We start from the raw sequence: 19975 nt of genomic DNA, 5'->3' as shown, positions 1-19975 counted from the left end.
TGGAAGAGTGGATTTTCCGAGGCCCATGCCTCATCACCCAGATTGCTTCTCTGTCCCCCACATTTCCCTGCTCTCTATCTGGTTCTCCTGAGAGAGAACGAACAGTGGAGGTTTTGTCTTGGGTGGATTAATTCAGAAGCCAAATGCAGAATCTATAGGAGCAGAGAAAATTGGGGAGTACACTGATTTGGAAGAGATTTGACTCATCCAGGAATGACTATGCCTCAGTCTGGGTTGCTGTCAGGGAAAATGTGGAAAGACCAATCAATAAAGGCTTGGCATCTTGGGCAGAAGAAAAAGGCAAGGGATGCCTGCAGTTTTGAAACGTCTGTTGAAAAGGGAAGCTGTAAGGACACCGTGTACTGAATAAGCCTGGCGTGCCATGGGCCAATCAAGAGAGATGACCTGCAGCTGGACATGCAGGAGCTGTGCATGGGGAAGGGAGGACAGGTAACTGGTCAGATCTGGGAGCTGTGCTGAGACCTTAGAGGTGCCCACAGGGACAATGCACCCTTCACTGGGGGTCTGGCCAGGCAGGGAGTCCTGGGACTGGACAGGATTCTGTGTTAACAGCGATGAACCAGACACCAACCAAGCCAGCTCGACAAGCAAATACATCGTGATGGGGAAAGTAGCACAGTACCTGAGAGACACAGAGAACACAGGCTGGGGATGTCAGGGCTCCGATGATGTGATCTGAGAGCAGAATATGTAGTGTCTGCTGTGAATCTCCTGAAGTAAGTCAGTTTCCAGATGGACACGTGGTATTTGCCGTGTAAGCAGACACTGCAGCCGTGACTCTGAGTTTCCTTCCCGTCATTCCTGTAATCAAGGGTTAGGTCAATATATTTATTCCATAATCTTCCCAGAGTGCCCGCTCTGTGTTCCAGACACTAGAGAGAGACCCATAAAGCAAAGAGAAATATCCCTTATCCTCCTGGAACTGTGGGGTGAGGCATCTGGCATCCAGCAGGCCTGTGCTCTGGTTGTTGCTGCCATTATCCCCAGGAAGGGTTTGCTGAGCATAATGTGGGCAGTCTGAGCCATTGTCAGGGTGGGGTGGGAGAGGTGGCACCAAGTGGGGACCCTTGATATTCTGCTTTCAAATCACATCATCAGAGACCCTGGCATTCCCAGCCTGTGTTCTCTGTGTTTCTCATGTTCTGCTCTGCTTTCCCCAGGACACTCCAGAGGGCAGGACCTGGCACCTGCCCCAGCCCAGCTTCCAGCCCAGTGGGGAACTGGACACTGACCCAATGCCTGTCACAGCAGAGCCAGCCTGAGCCCTTGGGAAGACCAGGGGCCCACGGGCAAAGTGGGGTGGCCCTGCCCATCCAAGGGCCCTGCCTCACCACAGGGGCCCCATCTCAGTCTGCCCAGGGCTTCCCGGGTCCTATGCTAGGCCAGGGCTGAAAAGAGCCAGGATGTCATGCTTCTGTCTGCAGGGGAGCGGTGTGGGACCCCGGCACTTGGAGTGCATTTGTGAGCGTTTGTTCATCCTGGGAGCTGTAGGCTTTGGGCTGGAGACCACCTGGGTTTAAATTCCTCCTTTGTCACCTCCTTGGGGTGCTGCCCTGGGCGGGGACATTGTGTCCCGACCTCCATATGTGCAGTGACACTGCCACCGCAGGCCATGTGTGTGCGTGTGTGCGTGTGAACACACGAGGATCTCTCCCACCTAGAGCTGTCCCCTCCTATGTAAGGGGGTGTTTGGTCGCTATCCACCCTGAGTCCCCGCTCAGGACGGGCCAGAGCAGGCTGACCAGTGACAGCGGGGTGGGAGCAGGGTGAATGGAGGGTGGATGAACGTCAGCAGGCCAGGCAGCAGACGATCTGTGCAGGGGAAATCGTGGATTCCAGCCTCCACGTCCGCAGTAAAATATGAGGGGTCACTTGGGACCAGACCAGCCTGTTTTCCTCTCTTTGTCACGTGTCCAGTCCTCGGCGCTAATTTGTGTGTCTGCCTGTTACTTCTCAGAATGCAAATTGGGTCACGTGGCTTCCCTGTTTGAACCCTGATGCCTTCAGGGCACCTTGGAGGAAAGCTGGCTCCTTGTCGAGCGAGCAGAGCTTCCCCGGCATCCAGCCTGGCTGCTCCGGCCTCTGGCAGGACCTCCGCGAGCCACCCCGCCTCTCCCCTGCTCCCTTCTCCAGGCAGCCCTCAGCTCCTGCAGGGCGGCTTCCCTTGCCAGAGTCTTCTGTAGCCACTCTACCCCCCAACCCCCAGCCCCTTTGCTCTAAGACATTCTCCCTCCCTGTGATTCATGCCACTTTTTCACAGTATGGAATTATTTTGTGTTTCCTTGTTTGTCTCTTTCCCCCAGTTAAATGTGATTTCCTCAAGTTGCCTGCACTTAGCTCCTGGTCCAGCACAAACCGGCTACAAGTCACTACTCCTTGAATAAATAAATGTTTGTAGTCTGTGGATGTATGTGTGCCCTACTAGGGGCCCATTTCTCTCCAAGAGAGGCAGCAAATGTTTTCTCTAAAGGGCCAGTGAGCATGTAGTTTTGGCCCTGTGGCCTCCACCGGCTACAGTGGGAAGGCAGCCCACGGTAGGACTCTAGCTATGGACACTGAAATTTGCATTTCATATCATTGTCATGCATCATGAAATATTATCATTCATAATTTTTTCCAATCTTTTAAAGATGTTAAAAAAAAATCATTAACCCACAGACCATACAAAAACAGGCATCAACCTGCATTTGGCCACACAAGCCATAGTCTGTTGGTCCTTGCCTGACCAGATCATAAAAGAGTGCAAATACACGGTCACTCGGTCCATTGATATCCTAGAATGACGACCACGGGCCCCACCCAGTATGTGGGGAGGAGTCAAGATGAATTAGCCGTGAGAGTCCTGCCCAGATGCGGCGTGCACCACCCAGTGGGCATTCCAGCCTTGAGCCGGGGGCTTCCGGAAGCACAGCCGAGCCAAGGACAGACCAGGGAGGTCCCCCCTGGATCGGCTGGAGGCAACAGGGGGTGCTCCTTGGAAGGGCAGCACATGAGCTGGGCCTTTAAGAGTTCCAGGGAGGACCTAGAGATGATCATACTAAGTGGAGTCAGTCAGACAAAGACAAATATCATATGATATCACATATGTGGAATCTAACAAATAATACAAATGAACTTATTCACAAAACAGATACAGACTCACAGACATAGAGAACAGACTTGTGGTTACCAAAGGGGAGCGGGGAGGGATAAATTGGGACTATGGGATTAACAGATGCAAACGATCATATATAAAATAGATAAACAGCAAGGATTTACTGTATAGCACAGGGAATTATATTCAATCTTATAATACACTATAATGGAAAAGAATAGAAAAAAAGAATATAGATATATACATATATATGTACATATAACTGAATCACTTTGCTGTACACCTGAAACTAACAAAATATTATAAATCAACTGTACTTCAATTAAAAAAAGAGTTCCAGGAGGACCCGGCGATGAGGGGGCATTGCCGACTGAGGGAGTGACGAGGACAGAGTGTGGAGGAGAGGCCAGGAAAGATGCGGCCACCCGGGTGTTTATAAGGTGCATCGTAGGAAGATGCAGCCAGCAGCACCCTGAGACTGCGGTGGGTGCCGGCAGCCAGGCCAGGCGGGCTGCAGGGCAGCCTGCTCTGCCGCGTGCGTTGGGCGACGGGCCTCTGCCGCCAGGTAGCGGTAGAGCTGCCAGCACGGTGGTGCCCGAGTGTATTGATAAATGGATCAATGTCAAGGCGGAGGGAGGCCTCCAGTGACATGCCCCATCCTGCCCTGGCCCTGTCCAGCGTTTCTATCCACGACCAGGATAAAGGCAGGCGTAACAGGCCTGCTTGTCAAATTTGCAGATCAAAGCTCAGAGGGATAGCTAATGTGGTGGAAGAAATCCTCCGGGTACAAAAAGCCTCCTGACAAGCTGAAACAATGGACTGAAGTGAACAAGATGGAATTTAGCAAGGTTAAGTGTGAAGTCTGGCTCGCTGGTTTAAAAAAAAATCAACCACAAGTGCGGGAGCAGCTGTGGGAGGGAGGGAGGGAGGGAGGGTCTGGCCTATGTGCGGTTCCTGCAGCGCCGGCTTCAGGCTTGAGCTGTAGACAGGCTGCCCCCGACCCCCTGGACCCCAGCCCAACAGCAAGGCCCGGCCCAGGGAGGAGCGGGTGGTCTGCCGGCTGCAGAGTCACAGCAGTGCCCAGGGGTCCCCGCCCCTTCCTGGGGACTCAGGCTGCAGGAAGTCGCCCAGGGCTGAGAACCAAGGCCCTGGGCACTGCGGGGCAGACAGCGGGTGCAGGCTGCTGAGCAGCGGAGGGTTCTGCCGGGCCACTCAGGGCCTCTCCGGGGAGAGGATCCTTCCCTCAGCAGCCCGGCCAGCAGCAGGGAGACAGAAGTTTGGCCGGATTTGAGGATAGACCTACTGACGAGAGCTGTTAGCTACAGAGCCAGCCGCGTCCCGGCGCGGGAGCTGAGCTGCCAGCTGTGACGGGTAGAGGCTGAACGCCGTCTGTCAGGGACCCGGGGGCTCTTCTCGGCAGATGGGGCTGGTCCAGACCCTCATCCCACAGACGGGACGGCCGAGACCGAGGGCCCGGGAGGTGCCCGGGAAACCCCTTGTCAACTGCTGGGCCTAACCGTTTTGGAACTTAGCCTCTTGAGTTCTTCCTTTGAGACCCAAACATAGTTTATTTGAGACACACAGAGGGGGAGCAGTGTGTGTGTCGGGGTTTGGGGTGTGAAACACGGAGAAGGTGCCCCCTCCTGTCTCTGGGCAACGGAAACGGTGCGATTCAGGATGACAGCATTGCCATCTCCCTGTGTCTACAGGTTGGGGCTGGGGGCGTGTGCCCGGCCACGGCTTTTCCTCAAGTGAGAGGAACATCTGGAAAGCGGGGTGTCCTTCCCAGGGCAGGGCCAGGGCCTCCTGGTCAGGGGAGGCCAGTGGGAGAGCCGAAGGCTCCGGCCTAATGCTCACATTCTGACCTGTCACTCCCTCTCCTGGAGAAGCAGGACTGAGGGGAGGGGGAGGCTTTCCAACACCTCCGGGTAGGGAAAGTTCCTATTTACACAGGCAGGTGGACCGAGGTCTCCCTCCTGGTCCCATGTATGCGTTTCCTCAATGACTTGCGTAGGCTGCGTGGGTACAGAGTTGGGGGGTCCTAGAAACACCAGGATCGAAGGAGGAGGAGGAGGAGGAAGAGGGGGAGGACGAGGGGGGAGGGGGAGGGGAGGAAGGAGGGGGAGGAGGGAGGAGAAGGGAAGGAGGGTACTGGGATCCGCACTCAGCATTACTAGTGGCAGGAAAGACAGGCTGGAGTGGACCTAAGGGCAGGTCAGTATCTTCCCGTCCATGTCTGGGTTGGCTCGAGGGAGGAGGAGACAGGGGAGGGGCCGTGACATGAGGGAGACACTCCTGCTGGACAGAGGGCTGGGGAGGGGGGCGCAGGTGAAGTAGTGTCCTTACGCGACACCAGGATGGCCCCAAAGCTGCAGGGCACAGGGCTCAGCAGAAGAGCAGTGGGCAGCGCCCTCCTGGGTCTCCGAGGTGGCGGCCCTGCTGGGGGTCAGCCGGCCTGAGACCCCCTGCAAAGTCTTGGTCCCCAGGAGGCAGGGGCTGGGGTGGGAGGGGCGGTCCCGGGGCTGGGCTCTGGGATCTCCCCCTGCCCTGTGTCCTGACCCTGTGCTGGGCTCCCGCGGAGGGAATCAGAACCCGGAGGGAAACAGGGCAGGTTTTCACTTCCTTGGGCTTTAACTGCCAAGGTAAAGGAGATTTCAATTTGGATTTTAATTGTTCTCTGGAAACACAGTCATTGCAAGTGTTCTCATGGCCCCGAGGAGGTCCTTACTCACCTTTTCATCCTTAGGGCTCCTTGAAGCGTCCCTGAATGCTGGCGGGGACATCGAGGCCCGGGGTTCGATTCAGCAGACCCCTTTGTGGCCCGTGTGGGAGGCTTCTGGATGCGAAGCTGGGCCGGCCAGCGTGGACGCGAGCAGAGTGGATTTCCACTGGGGGCCACGGCCGGTGCCGCCCCGCCGGGGTCTGTGCTGTGTGGAGAGTCAGCGTGACCCTTCCCAGAGCTGGCTGTCTTCAGTTTGGGGACCAAGGCAGCTGGTCTCAGGGCTGAAGCTTGCCCACTGAGACTTGTGACCAGAGACTCAGCAGTTTGAAGTCACTGGAGTTTTGTTAGTAAAGTTTTAGCCAGATTTGTCTCCTCCTATCACGGAATTCAAACCCCGAGAGGGAAGGGGACTCACTAGGCGCCCCAGCCTTCAGGGATACCGTAGCAAGTGCCCGGAGAGAGAAGATGGGCAGGAGAGGACCTCTTCTCTGGGTGGCGGTGGCCTGAAGCTGGGAGAAATGGGGGCTCTCGGAAGCACCCCCTGGCTGGGCAGCAAGAGTTCGGAGCTTGGTGTTCAAACCACAGCTGTGCTTCTCACCAGCTTTGGGGACCTGGCAAGTTCTCTGTCCTCTGCACCTCAGGTTTCCCACTTTGAAAGTGGGAATCGTGACAGCACAGACCTCGCAGAGACGCTCTGAGGACAAAGCGAGTTAATAAGTGAAAAGCACGGTCCGCCGTCCCCGGCGCTTGGAACCCACCATCAGAGCGCAGGCATCTCTCAAGTCATTCACGTTTTAAGCAAATTAGATAAAGACAAACTACTCATTTGCTTGAGTATCTGAACCAGCAGACAGTGTTTACCTTAGCACGGGAGGGGTTTTTTTTTTCCAGTTTTTTTTTTTTAATTGTAAAAGTAGTAAGAGTTGATTAAAAAACATTCAGAATATCCAGCCATTCACACCCCTCCTTACACACATTCCTGGAAGCCATCATTGCTCACAAGTCAACGTGTGCTTTCTCTGGTTTCACATATTAACACTCGCAGGCGTTTTTTCCTGAAGTGGTATCTCAGCAAAACCCTTTTCCCGCACAGCCGCGGGCAGACATGCCCACAGGTTGCTGGGCGCAGACCCACTTCCCTCTTTCATTTCCTCACTTGGCCATTTCCATCACTCATGTTTCTTTTTTCAGTGTTTTCTATTAGAAACAGCATTGGCATGAATGCGGTTACGCATCAATCTCCGAGCTGCCTGTGTCTTTCTGGCTGGACTCCTCAACGTGAGTTGTTTCGCACGGCTTACATACTGATGTGTGCTCTCCAGTTGCTCCCAAAAGCGCTTTCCAGTTTGTGTTTCCATGAAAAACTAAGTCCCCAAAGCTCCATGTCCCTTTCACTGTCGTCGATGTGTTAGTTGCTTGGCCCTTGCAATAGATTAAAACCATATTTTGTTATTTTTGTTTGTATGACTGTTCATTTCGAGGTTGGATTGGGGAGTTATTTTTTCCGACCTCACATAAAAGGCAAGAAGAGATGAGATGATGTCATCATTTGAGCCCCAGGTTTTGCAGGGGGTGGAGGTGGAGCAGAGCTGCTCTAGTCAACCTGTGGGCACTTTGATGTGGACCTGGGGCCACCGGCGGAGGTCGGCACTCAGCTGCACTCCACTCCCCTGGGCAGCTGGCACTCACAGGCCCTCGGGCTGTGTTCATTTGAAAGGATGAAACACCCTCCCTGAACTCTGTAATCTAGGGGGCCAGTCGCAAAGGCCTGTGCAAATAGGCCTTTTCCTAACAGAGCCTGCCAGGATTTGAACCCAGGGCTTTGGGAGTCAAGGGCCCTTCCTTTTTCACCTGGTGGATTCCTACCTTCTGCAGTTCACAATCCTACTCAAAATTTCCGCCTCCCCTGGGAGCCCTTTCTGACCTTCCCAGAGAGCGCTGACCGTGTCCTGCTCTGGACTTTTGCACCTATGATGAAGGGCGCCCCACGCCTGCACCTTTCCCTGCAGACAGGTGTCCGTCTTTATTCCCCCAGTGCCTGGGACGGTGCTGGACTTCAGTCACCATCTGTGGGATTGGGAGGACAGGCCCTTTTGGTCTCATTTTGAAATCATCCCAGGGCCAGAGAGGGCTTAGAGGCAGTGGAGATGCAGCAGGAAGACTTCAGAGACCCTGGTTCCCTGGGGCCTGGGGCAGTCTGGCCTGAAGCCCTAACTTCAAGTGGGATCCAGTGAGGACAGTGAGACTTGGAAGAAGGAAGCAGATTCTTCCTGACAAAGCAGGGGGCGGAGGGGCAGGTGCGGGAACAGGGGGCCCCCTGGTGTGGAGATGGCTGCTGGGAGGAGCCGCTGGGGGGGCTGCAGTGGAGGAGGGGAAGGGGCGGATTCTGCTGACCAGTGGGCAGGCAGGGGTCTCTGGCAAACGCAAGGGGCAGGACCCCCTGCAGGAGGGGCAGGGCTGCCCGCTCTGCAGCTCCAGGTGGGGTTGTGGCTCCCCCAGGCTGGGCACGGGCAGGCAGGCAGGCGTCAGGGCCCTCTGGCCAGATGTTTCCTCCTGGTACACTCTGCCTTCCACACGCTCCAGGGGCGCAGGGATGCAGCACCTCTCATCCTTCCAATCCTGGAGGAGACACTGGGGCCTCTTCGCCCCTCTTTCCAACACCAAGTGCAAGCTGTCTGCTGCTGACCCACCTGGAGCCATGGTGGGTCTGGGAGAAGCAGCTTGAAAGCTGCAGCATCATTCTCTAACCCTGAGGATCTTCTCAGCCTGAGTTTATGGTCCGTGGAATCTCCTCAATCACGCATCAAACCACAATCACACTCACGCTCACTGCAAGATGGGTTCCAGATCTTCCCCCAGGCCGGGTCCCCAGAGCAGGCTCTGTGCCGGGTCAGGATGGCCTGCGGCCTGGACCACAGAACCTGCAGGAGTGGACCTCAGAGACCCAGCAAGACAGTGGGATCTCAGCGCCATCTCCCCCGTGGCTTGTCTCCAGCTGCAGTTGCCCCTGTACCCGAATTGTCCCAGGTGCTGGGGGTCCCTAAACAAGAGCCTTGCAAATAGTTCAGAGAGGCTGCCTTCATTTCAAGAGAATCCTCACCAAATCTTAAATTCCCACTGGGCAGAGGCTGGGCCAGTGCTTTCCTTCCTGTTGAAGAGGAAGTGTTTGCCTCCAGGAAAAAAAAAAAACAAAAACAACATCCCTTTTGGCTAAAGCCTGCTGGTTCTATCCTGCTCATGGAATCACTGAATTCAGAGCTTTTAGCTGTTCTCTCCTGGAAGAGCCATGTCCCAGATCACCGCAGTGGTGCTGTGTGTTCTCAGGGGGAAAAGACTCTTCCCCAAGCCCGTTTTTTCTCTCCTCTGGGTACCTGTTCCCCCACAGTCAGCATCCAGCTTGGGATCTCGGGGGGCGCAGACTTGATGCAGAGGGAACAGCTTCAGGAGAAACCAGGAGATGCCCCCGGACACTGAGCTCTCCACTTCCTAATTAACCATGGAAATGAGGTCTGCATTTCCATTCTCATTAGGAGGGTTATTCTGTTTTCAGAAGAAAAGTCAGCTCTGCATGGCTTCAGGAAACGGGAGTGATGTTCAAGTATCTGGGTCACTTCGAGTCTCTCTTGGCTTCGAATGAACCCAGTGGGGTGGATCCTGCTGAGAGTGACCACCAGCTGCACGGCTTCGAGCTCTCCCGTGAGAAAGGCTCAGCCTCCTTCGCTGGACCGTTCGTTCGTTCATTCATTCATTCATTCAGCAAACTCTGTGTCAGTTCTCATTAGATGCCGGCTTCTTCAGCAGATTTTTTTATATTAATTCATATGATACCCAAGGAGGAGTCATGGGATGGTGTAAACAACTAGGATGTCCGTGTCCCAGATTTGAGCCCTAACTCTGCCATTTGCTGAAAGACGACCTCAGGCAACTGATTAAGTTCACTTGACCATATCCAAACGTCCTCAGTGTCTCAAAGTGTCTTTTTATATGTGTTTTGCTTGAGTCTACATCAGCTGATGCCTGCATTCGGCTGTTATGTCTGTTCAGCCTCGTTTCATCTCTAATGGTTCCTCCTCCCGTTTTCGGAGGTGGGTGGTGTTAAGATTTGGTGTGGAAGCATCAGGTCAGGTCATCGGACCTGAAGAGTATTTCAGTTCAGTGTATCATTCCTTTTTTTGGTGTTATTTAGAATGTTTCTAGAATTCTTGAATTTCCGATAAATGGTAGTTAGATCCAGAGACTTAGATTTTGGCTTGATTATGTGGGTTGTGCCACTTACTTAGGTCAAGATTATGGGTGGGTCAGGTGCTGCCAGCCTGATCCCTCCATCATTAACTGCCCCCTCAATGCCTGGCTACAGGTGTAGCGGCCATCAATGACTGTGACTAGAGCCAGGTGTTCTTTGTTGGTTGCAAAATGGTGACTTTGTAATTCTATGATCCTTTCTTTTTTTTATAAATTTATTTATTTTATTTATCTATTTTTGGCTGCATTGGGTCTTCGTTGCTGCACGCGGGCTTTCTCTAGTTGTGGTAAGTAGAGGCAACTCTTGCGTGCGGTTCGCGGGCTTCTCATTGCGGTGGCTTCTCTTGTTGCCGAGCAGGGGCTCTAGGCACGTGGGCTTCAGTAGTTGCAGCATGTGGGCTCAGTAGTTGTGGCTCGCGAGCTCTAGAGGGCAGGTTCAGTAGTTGTGGCACACGGGCTCAGTTGTTCCGCGGCACGTGGGATCTTCCCGGACCAGGGCTCGAACCCGTGTCCCCTGCATTGGCAGGTGGATTCCTAACCACTGCACCACCAGGAAAGCCTACCCTGACGTATTTCTATAAAAGAGTTTTTCCACCAACTTTTTATTTACCCTGGAACATACTTCATACAAAAAGAGCAAAGTCAATTGTGATTCTTCTCTCCTCCCTTTCTTCAGTTTTCAGAGGAATGAGTGGTTACATTAGCAACCCACAATGATGACTTCTGTTTTGTTTTTGAGTGTCCTTGTCAATTATGAGTGCTTTCAGTCAGTATCGGCCCTGTTCTTTCTGATGCTCAAATTATCTGCTTCAGCCCCTGTCCCTTCGACACAGCCATAGTCACGACTGGCAGCTTCATCAGCTTCTGGTTTAGGACGTTCCCCAGGCTCATCTTCCGAAGCTCTTGCCTGAGAACTGGACTTCGCCATTTTTTTTTTAAATTTATTTATTTATTTATGGCTGTGTTGGGTCTTCGTTTCTGTGCGAGGGCTTTCTCTAGTTGCGGCAAGCGGGGGCCACTCTTCATCGCGGTGCGCGGGCCTCTCACTATCGCGGCCTCTCTTGTTGCGGAGCACAGGCTCCAGACGCGCAGGCTCAGTAGTTGTGGCTCACGGGCCCAGTTGCTCCGCGGCCTGTGGGACCTTCCCAGACCAGGGCTCGAACCCGTGTCCCCTGCATTGGCAGGCAGATTCTCAACCACTGTGCCACCAGGGAAGCCCCTGGACTTCGCCATTTTTCAGAAAAAAACCGGATTCTTTCCAGTGGGAAACTGTGTTTGTTTATTTTTTTAAAGCTTCTTATTTTTATTTTTTTGATTTTTATTTTGTTTTTATTTTTTGGTTATGCTGCATGGCACATGGGAGTTTAGTTCCCTGACCAGGGATCGAACCCACGTCCCCTGCAGTGGAAGTGTGGAGTCTTAACCACTGGACCACCAGGGAATTCCTGGGAAGCTGTGTTTAGAGAACATAATCCAGGTCTGAGAGTGCTCATTGCTCCGGACTGTCAATGCTTCTGGGAATTTTAACTAGACTAACCTGGGAAATACATATAAAATATATCTTTAAAGGGAAAAAATATTAGTTTAGACCATTTCCAGTTCAGAGTTAAGACTGCTGGGTTTTTCTTTAACTTCTTTTGTGTTACACTTGCATCTGTTCTCTATTCTGCTGGAAATCTTGACTCCAATGACATCAGTGTAATTACTACTTGTTTCTATCATACAAATACACAAGAGATAGTTTCAAAGTAACAATATGGCTTCTACCAATAAGACTTCTGAATGTGTTCTTTTGTATTATGATATATTCCTCTAGGGAGGTACAGTCAAAATACTGAATTTAAAGTCAATTATAATAATTTTTTTTCCCGTGTGTGTAGGCCACCGACTTGAAATACAGGTTATTTCAGGCTGTTTTCACATTTTTATGGTTTTATTTTCTCTTCGATTTAATCTTTTAGAAGTATTTAAAGATTTATGTGGTTTCAAACTCAAATCTTTAATAAAAGGTGTTTTCAGAGATGTCTCTCTTTTCTCCCTCCTTCCCCCCCCCTTCCCCATAGGTAACCATTTTAATTCATTTTTGATTTATTGTTTCATTGTTTTATTCCACTTCTTTCCATTTCAACAGAAAAAAAAATGTTAGACCATTGTTCTTTTGTGTTTTTTTTTAATTTAATACTATATCTTGGCAATAACTCCCTAATAGTACAGAGAATTCTCTCTTAATTCCTTGTACCCCTGCACTGCCCCTACTCTGTGCATGGACCAACATTGATTTAACAAGTCCCTGTTGATGGGCATTTGGACCAATTCCAGATTTTCAGTATTATTAATAATATCTCAGTGAATGATTAGAAGATATTTGTAAGAGAATGCATGACCTAACTTATATTTTAAACTATCATTCTACTTGCTCTGTGATGTCTACCTGGTGGTGAATCAGAAACAGGGAGACCACTGGGAGGCGGCTGTGTGAGTCCAGGCAGGATGTTGGCTTGGACCAGGCTGGTGGCAGTGGAGACGGAACATTATGTCCAGATTGCCGTGACATTTAGGAGGAAGTGTCAACCGGCTTGACCATATGGTGGAAGGATTACTGTGTAGGAGAGAAAACCTTACATTTGTTTCTTGCAGCTCTGCCCCTTCACAGGTGCCCACTCCTGGTCTTCTTGGTCCCTTGTCCTGGCTTCTGACCACTGTCAGGGGACAGTGCTCAGCCCTGGGGTAGAAGCTCTCCTTGTCCATCCCTTCTCTTCTCTGAGCCCAGCCCTGCATCTTCCAGTTTGCTGGCTCGACCAGAGAAGATGCAGACCGGTCAAGGGAGAGATGCCCTTTGCCTACATTGAACATAACTTTTATACTACTAAACAAAATGCTTAAAGTCTCAATTTGAAGGATCTGCATTTAGGTTCACCTCCTGATAGAGTGGATTCCCAAGGACAGTGTGTGGGCACTTGCCTTGAATCTCTTGATAGACAATGGTTTACCCCCGAACGAAGGCAGGCCCCGTTTGAGGACCACTGTTGCGTCTGCCATGGTGGACACAGCTAGCGCGACTACATTCCCTAATCCCCTTTGTGACTAGTTAAGGCCATGTGACTAGTCCTCCCAAATATATTGACATTCCCGGCTGACAGAGTTAAGAAGCACCTCTCTTTCTCTCTATTTCTTTTTACTGTGGTTAAAAGCAGAGGTGACTGAGGCCTTAGGGGACCACACAGCCACAGATGCAAGGAGCCTGGTCCCTGAATCACCATGTGGAAGATCTCCACGTGAAAAAGAAATCTCTGTTACCTTATGCCACCGATGTTGGGAGTTTATTTCTTAAACCAGAGTGTTACTAATCTCACGAATGCAGAACATGCTATCAGCATTGCAAGGCAAGGTGAAGCTCCTGGCCCTCTTGAAACAACATTTTGTATGTGGACAAATTCCAGCCCATCACGCGGCTGGCTGTGTTTCCAGCATCGCTTGAATAGGCCCCATTCCCCACCAGACGATGTCAGGCCTCCAGGGCAGGGCTGGGTGTTTCCAGCTCCTAGCACAGCCCGTACACACAGTGGCTACAGGAAAAAAAATTGTAAATGAATGTAAGGGTGATGCATTAGAATAAAATACTTTTTATAAATTACTTTTTAAATAAATTGCTTTTTATTTAATTTGTAAATAAAAATTAATCTAACAAAAACAGGTCACTGCAACATAAAAGAAGACTCCGAAATATTAGAAACATGGTGAGAAAGCAGATCTAAACCCCTGGCAGGCAGGGTCAGCCAATATCCTAAGAAAGAAGCTTCCAGCTCCTGCATGGAAGGAACTGGGAAAGCAGGCCTAATGTGAGCTCACAAGGGGTCAGAGAGACTCTGAGATGGAGAGCCAGGTGGTGTGTGTGGGCGGCCATGTGGGAAGGAGGGGTCCCGGTCTTGCAGGATTTGCTGGGCATCACGCTGAAGAAGGCGGCCGTGGGATTTCCAGGCTTCCAGCCCAGGAGAATGCCAGGTACTGCAGACCTTCTCTCTCTCCCACCTTCCTGCTATGGGCAAGGCTGTGCGGGCCATGGATCCCAAAGCTTTCCACCCACACCTTGTCACCTGTTCTGCCTGCTTTGCCCACAGAAGTGTCCACGGGCTGGTACCTGACCCAATCCCTTCACCTGTGCCCTGAGTGAGTGGGCCTGAGCGTGGTGCTCTGGGCTGCCTTGCTCACGTGATTTCCTGTTCCTACAGGTGTGGAACAGGCACCCTGGGAAGGAAAGACCCACAGTTTGCCAATGAGAGGACTGAGCCCAGGGAGGTCACAGGACTCCCAGGTCTTGGCGGGGCTCCATCCCTGGTATCCACAAACACACAAGTGCACAAACTGAGAACACGCTGCTTTGGATGCCGAGAAGAATAACCTAGTGTTTACTGCATCCACGCTCAGCAGCCCTGAGCGGTAGGGGCCATTTTTACTCCCCTTTTACAGAAGAGGAAACTGAGGCAGGAGTGGTACCCAGAGCCCCAGCATCTGACCTGGGTCTGCTCTGGCTGGCATTCCGCTGCTGCATCCTGCTGGTCGGGAAAGGACCATGAGTCATCCTGGGCGACATTTGTGTGGGAGGACTTTACTGCGTACTGCTCCAGACATGTGACATGTGATAAAACAAAACAAAACAAATCCAGAGCCCTCAGATTATCTGATTTGTGGTTTAATTATGTGCCTTTGGAGATGATTTAGGGGCTTAGGAACGAAAGCAGTAGCATGGGCTTCTGTATATCCTCAGCCTCGGGGACGTCGCAGGCACCCTCGCCCTCCCCCTCAGAGAGCTGCCAGCTCAATGTGCACGTCCTCCCTCCCAGGAGGGCAGTGTACCCAGGACCGACCGTGCAGAAGGCAGGTCCCCAATCCTGACCCCGCAGGGGTCCCTGGACACAGCCGTGCAGCAGCCATGGCCAAGCCTGGGGCGAGGGCCACATCAGACCGCTGCCGTATCTGTGTTGGCCACTCTGGAGGGTGGATGGAGCTGGAATCAGGACAGAGGACAGCTCTTGGGGCAGTGAGGATGATGAGAGACTCCCGTCCGGGAGAAATCTAGGTCCAGAAAGCTGGGCACTTGGCAACAGATCACACACCCTGAAGCAGATGTGTTGGGAGGGGCTGTGTTTGTGGGATCCCCTGCTGTGTGGATTTGCATGTAATGTGTGCAGTTTAAGGGAGCTTCTTAGCGTGCACACGCCCCCTCTGCCTGCCTCCCCGAGCTTCCTGACCTCCCCTCCCCTCCCCAGCCAGCCCTGCTCTGTTCTCCAGGAAACCCACACTCTGCTCTCAGACCAAGGCATCCATCCCTAGCCCTAATCCTAAACCTCAGCTTCACGCATGCACCATCCAAAGCCCAGCTCAGCCTCACCTGCTCTGGGAAGCCTCTCCCAGACCCTCTTGTCACCAAGGTGCTACTGCTTCTGGGCTCCCACATCCCCATACAGGTAGGAGCTACTCCGCCACTCTCATGAGATCCAAACCCAGCCCGTACCTGCCATCCCTCTATGAGCACCCGTGCTGGGTTTGGGTCGCATAGGAGTGGGGTCACACCGCATCCCTCTGTGCCTGGCTTCCTTTGCTCAGCGCCTGCAGAGTGTGACCCACTCATGTGGTTGCTGTATGGAGAGCCCCCCCTTGTTACTGCTGTGCAGCCTTCCCCCCTCCACGTGGAAATCTGCACAAAGCATGCCTCTGCCCCCTCCACTGCCCAGCACGTGACAACAGGTTAGATGCACAGATAACACCACGGAAGTTCTTAAGGAAGAGGAGACAGGATGCCATAGATAAGGCACCCCCATTCACATGCATTGAAGTTCATAGTTTTAAAACAATGGCCCACATTTAGTCAAAATTCTTATGTGGGAAAACACACACTAAGCAACTGGAAAGGCTGCCAGGGGTGGGTGGGGCAGGGCAAGATGCTCTGGGGGGTCAAAGGAAATAAACTTAAGGGAAGGGTCTCAGGCGCCTCATTCTTTACCTTGGATCTCATCACTCTGTAAATGTCCCTCCTCTCAGGACCTGGAACTTAATCCTTCCAGGATGGGAGGGTTTTACTAACTGAATGAATAAATGAGCCTTCTAATGAGCCTCCATAATCATCTGGAAAAAAACTGCCCCTACGCATCTCAGGCTGCCTAGTGCCCCCGGACATTGACATGTGCTCCCCACCTGCCTGAGATCCTTTCCCTCAGGTGTCAGCCCTCCCTGCAGGGGCTTCTTTCGGAGCAGCTCAGGCATCCTTTTCTGAGGAAACATCTCCAGCCCACCGTCCTGAGTCTGATTGGTTGCAGAGCCAATGCCCCAGGCCACACCCCTCACGCATCACAGCCTGGCCTGCCCACTCCCCCCCTCATCCATCCCTCCCACCAGCCCGTGCGTGATGTCGTGGCGGCTGAGGTCTGAGCTGGAGCGCGCGGACTCCAGTAGCACGAGGAGGTCCCCGTGTGATGGGTGAAGATCGTGTGTCCTGGTCTGGAGACGGTCGGGGGGAGGGTAGACCCAGGGATGGAGGTGCCAGCTGAGGCTGGACGGTGTCTGCAAGGCAGACGCCCAGCCGTGGGCGCCTGGAAGGCTGCTTCACGGAGCCTGCAGCCCTTTAGGCGCTGAAGAGGCTTCAAAGTGCAGTAGCCAGTCTCCAGCTGCGGGCGGAGGCCTCCCGAAGGTCTCGCTGGGGGAAGAACTACTTGTGTGGCCTCTCCCGTGGCCTGTTTGGCAGCTCTGTCTGGCTTTGAGCCTTTTTCTTTGGAGTCCAATGCAGTGAACTTGAGTCCTGCCTTAGGGTTGACTCTGACCTGCCGAATGGGAACTTTCCTCCAGTTCAACCTCAGCTCGCTCCACCTTTGACTCGGGGCAAAAGTATTCAGCAAGATGCATGGTAGTAAAATTGAACTGTGAAACTTTATAAACAACCGCTAATGGGCAGCTTGACCTGCCAAGACCTTGGGGCAGGGGTGTCAGGATAAGATCGTGAAAAGGACATGGGTTTTGGCTTTAGACCTGGATCCCCGGCACCGCCCCCTCGCAGCTGTGCTGACCTGGGCCCGTCCTCCTGCCATTCTGAACCTTTTCCTCTGTCTTTCACACGCAGATGCTAACACGTGTCTCTGAGGGCCGTTGTGTGACCGGGGTAATTCACATCACGCGTTACAGAGCAGAATGCCTGGTCCGTGACAGACACTTGTCTAACAGTTGTGAAGCACCCGTATTTTAAGATGCGCCTTAAAATGTTTCCTGTGCTACGTAGGAAAGATGTTGCATCTAATGCCAGGCTCATCTCCACCGTCTGTTTCAGCGCGGAGAGAGTCAACACGATGAAGTTGCTTTGTTTAGCGTTTTTCCCCGCATGTGTTTATTTGATGCCTTCTCTTTGAACAATCGAGGTCCATTTGGTTTAGGGCCAAATAATAACTTAGCTGAGGCAGAGGGTGCTTTTAACATCCCTAGATGTCCAATGACACAACTTGAACTCAATTAAGCTGGTCTGGGACAAATTTCCATGTGTGTTTCATAATGGAAAGTGGAGTCAATGAAAAAGCAATCAGTATAAATACGTAAAATGGCCATCCTCATAACCATCGGGTCATTGCTGGAAATTAAAAAGAAGCACACGAGTCCTGCTGCCTTGTGGTGCACTGCAGGGCTCCCCAGACTCGAACTGGGGGCTAATTAAAGGTGTGCAGGAACGGGATCCACAGAGTTTGATTACGTTGCTGAATCTGGAATTGGGAGGGTGCTGCCCTCTTGACAATGGCTGATTTTCTTTGTGGAATTCAAAGGTATAGAGACCAGGGCTTTTACTGATAAACTATCAGACACCTAGTTGCACATTAATTTCCACTGGCCATCTCAGGCGAGGTGAAATGAATGCACAGCCATGGGAGAATTAAATGCATTTTTCATCGTCTGTGAACGTTGGAGGAGAAAAAGGCTTCGGTGACCTTCATAAGGAGTAGAGGATGTCCCCAGCAGCCCTGCATCTCTTGGTCAGTGCAGCACAGAGACAGGCCTTCTAGGGCCCTGCTGTCTGTCCCTGGGGAAGGGAAGCAGCAAAGAGCTTCCTGGGACAATGGACACAGGGCTGGGGTGCTGTGGAAGTTCTCAGCAGAGCGACTTGCCACTTACATCCAAATGGTACTTTGTAAAGCGGGACGTTAACTCTCTTCGCCTGGTCTGTGGAAGATGGCAGGGAAAGCTGCTTCCTATGGGTCCCCTGAGGATGAGACAGGCCCCCAAAGCCTGCGGGGGACACAGCACAGCCTTGGCACTGCCTGAGGAACAGAAGCGCTGGTCTCCAAGTGTCAGGAAGCCAGAACTTGCTTCCTCTGAACTGCATGGCTTCAGGAAGACAGAGTAACCTCCTGCCTCTGAGACGGGCAAGGCGGTCCCATATCTTTGGCCAACATGCCCGTCCAAATCCACTGGACACACAGATTTCAACACCGTCACTGAATGAACATCTCGGGAAAGAATTGTCATCAAGGCGTGATGTAAATCAGAGTGCTGGCTGGAAACGAATGATGGCTCGAGATGTTTAATGTCCCCTCTGCTAACAGGGCACAGAAGGGCGAGGGGAGCCAGTGAGGGAAGGTGAGCACCCCGGTCCAGCAGCAGAGGGGCGCTTCCCTCCCAAGTGCCCCCGGAGGCCGAGGGAGAGGCGCTTTCCTCCCTTGCAGAGAGTGGCTGCCACGGAGGAGGGCCGATAGCAGGGGCACAGGGGACCCACAGGGACCACCCACGGGAGGGCGCGGGCCTGTCAACCCCGGCTTCATCCTTCCATCCTCTGCATCTTTCCTGTCCTCCCTTCAGCTGGACCCATCTGGGAAGCAGAGGGCTGGGAGCCTGCGGACGTGTGTGCACAGGTCAGCCTCCGGGACCCAGGGCGGGGCGGTGGCGAGCAGAGCCGGTGGGTCTGCCCATCCCAGACTCCAGGGCCGCTCTGGCTTCATCTCAGCATGAGCACCGGCGGAGATGCATTTAAATCTCCTCACATACACGTCCTCACGCAGGCAGGATGAGGGCATTGGTGGGGCGCGGGGGCTCAGGCTGACCTTGCCAAGCCCTTCACATCCTTCCACAGGCACTGACTCTTCCCGAATGTTCCCAGTATGGGAACAGGCTTCTCTTTGCTGATTCCATCTCATTTCCAAGATGGGGCTCCAGGAAACACCCCCTTTCTCTTGTCTGAGGGAAATCAAACCTGGAGGGGCCTCCATCCTGGCAACCTCAGGGAGGATGGCAAAGGCCCAGAGGCTGGGCATCTGGAGCCTCCTGACAGATGAGACCCAGGTGCACATAGCCAAGGACAACACCTGGTGTTTGTGCCGAGTCCCAGCTTTGACCACGCTCTAAGGGACGCGAGGATAAAGGGAAGAGAGAAGAGGATTTGGGGAAAAGGGGCTCAGCTGTCTTCCTGGGGGAGCGGACTTTGCTGCATGAGGCAGGGGGCTCCTGCCCACAGCAGCTGTGACAATGTAATTTTCGGAGCACAGAGCAGCTGCAGCTCTGTGCGGGCTTAGCTCTGTGCATGTGGTTGCGTGTGTATGTGTGTGTCACATGCCCCCTCCCAGATGTGTGGGCCAGAGCACAGGCCCTGCGTTCCTTACCCTTGGGGCGGGATAAGTCAGAAGTGGTCCCAGGTGAGTCTGGGGCCAGCTGTGGGCCATGAGCCATCACGGCCTGTCCAGAGGAGGTCGGGCACCTCCCACGATCCCCAGGAGGCCTCCAGATGCCAAACACCCACGGGACCTCTGCCTCCCCCTTATCTCTTTTTCCCCAAATGATTTTACAAAACTTTGACTTTGAAAGCAAGGCTGACAGTCCCACGAACGCCCCTAACTTCTTTTCCTGGCCCTCGGTTGTTGACGTCTGGTTGC

This window comes from Eschrichtius robustus, chromosome 13 (genome assembly GCF_028021215.1).
Source record: "Eschrichtius robustus isolate mEscRob2 chromosome 13, mEscRob2.pri, whole genome shotgun sequence".
NCBI lineage: Eukaryota > Metazoa > Chordata > Mammalia > Artiodactyla > Eschrichtiidae > Eschrichtius > Eschrichtius robustus.
Note: the sequence above shows the minus strand (reverse complement) of the source record.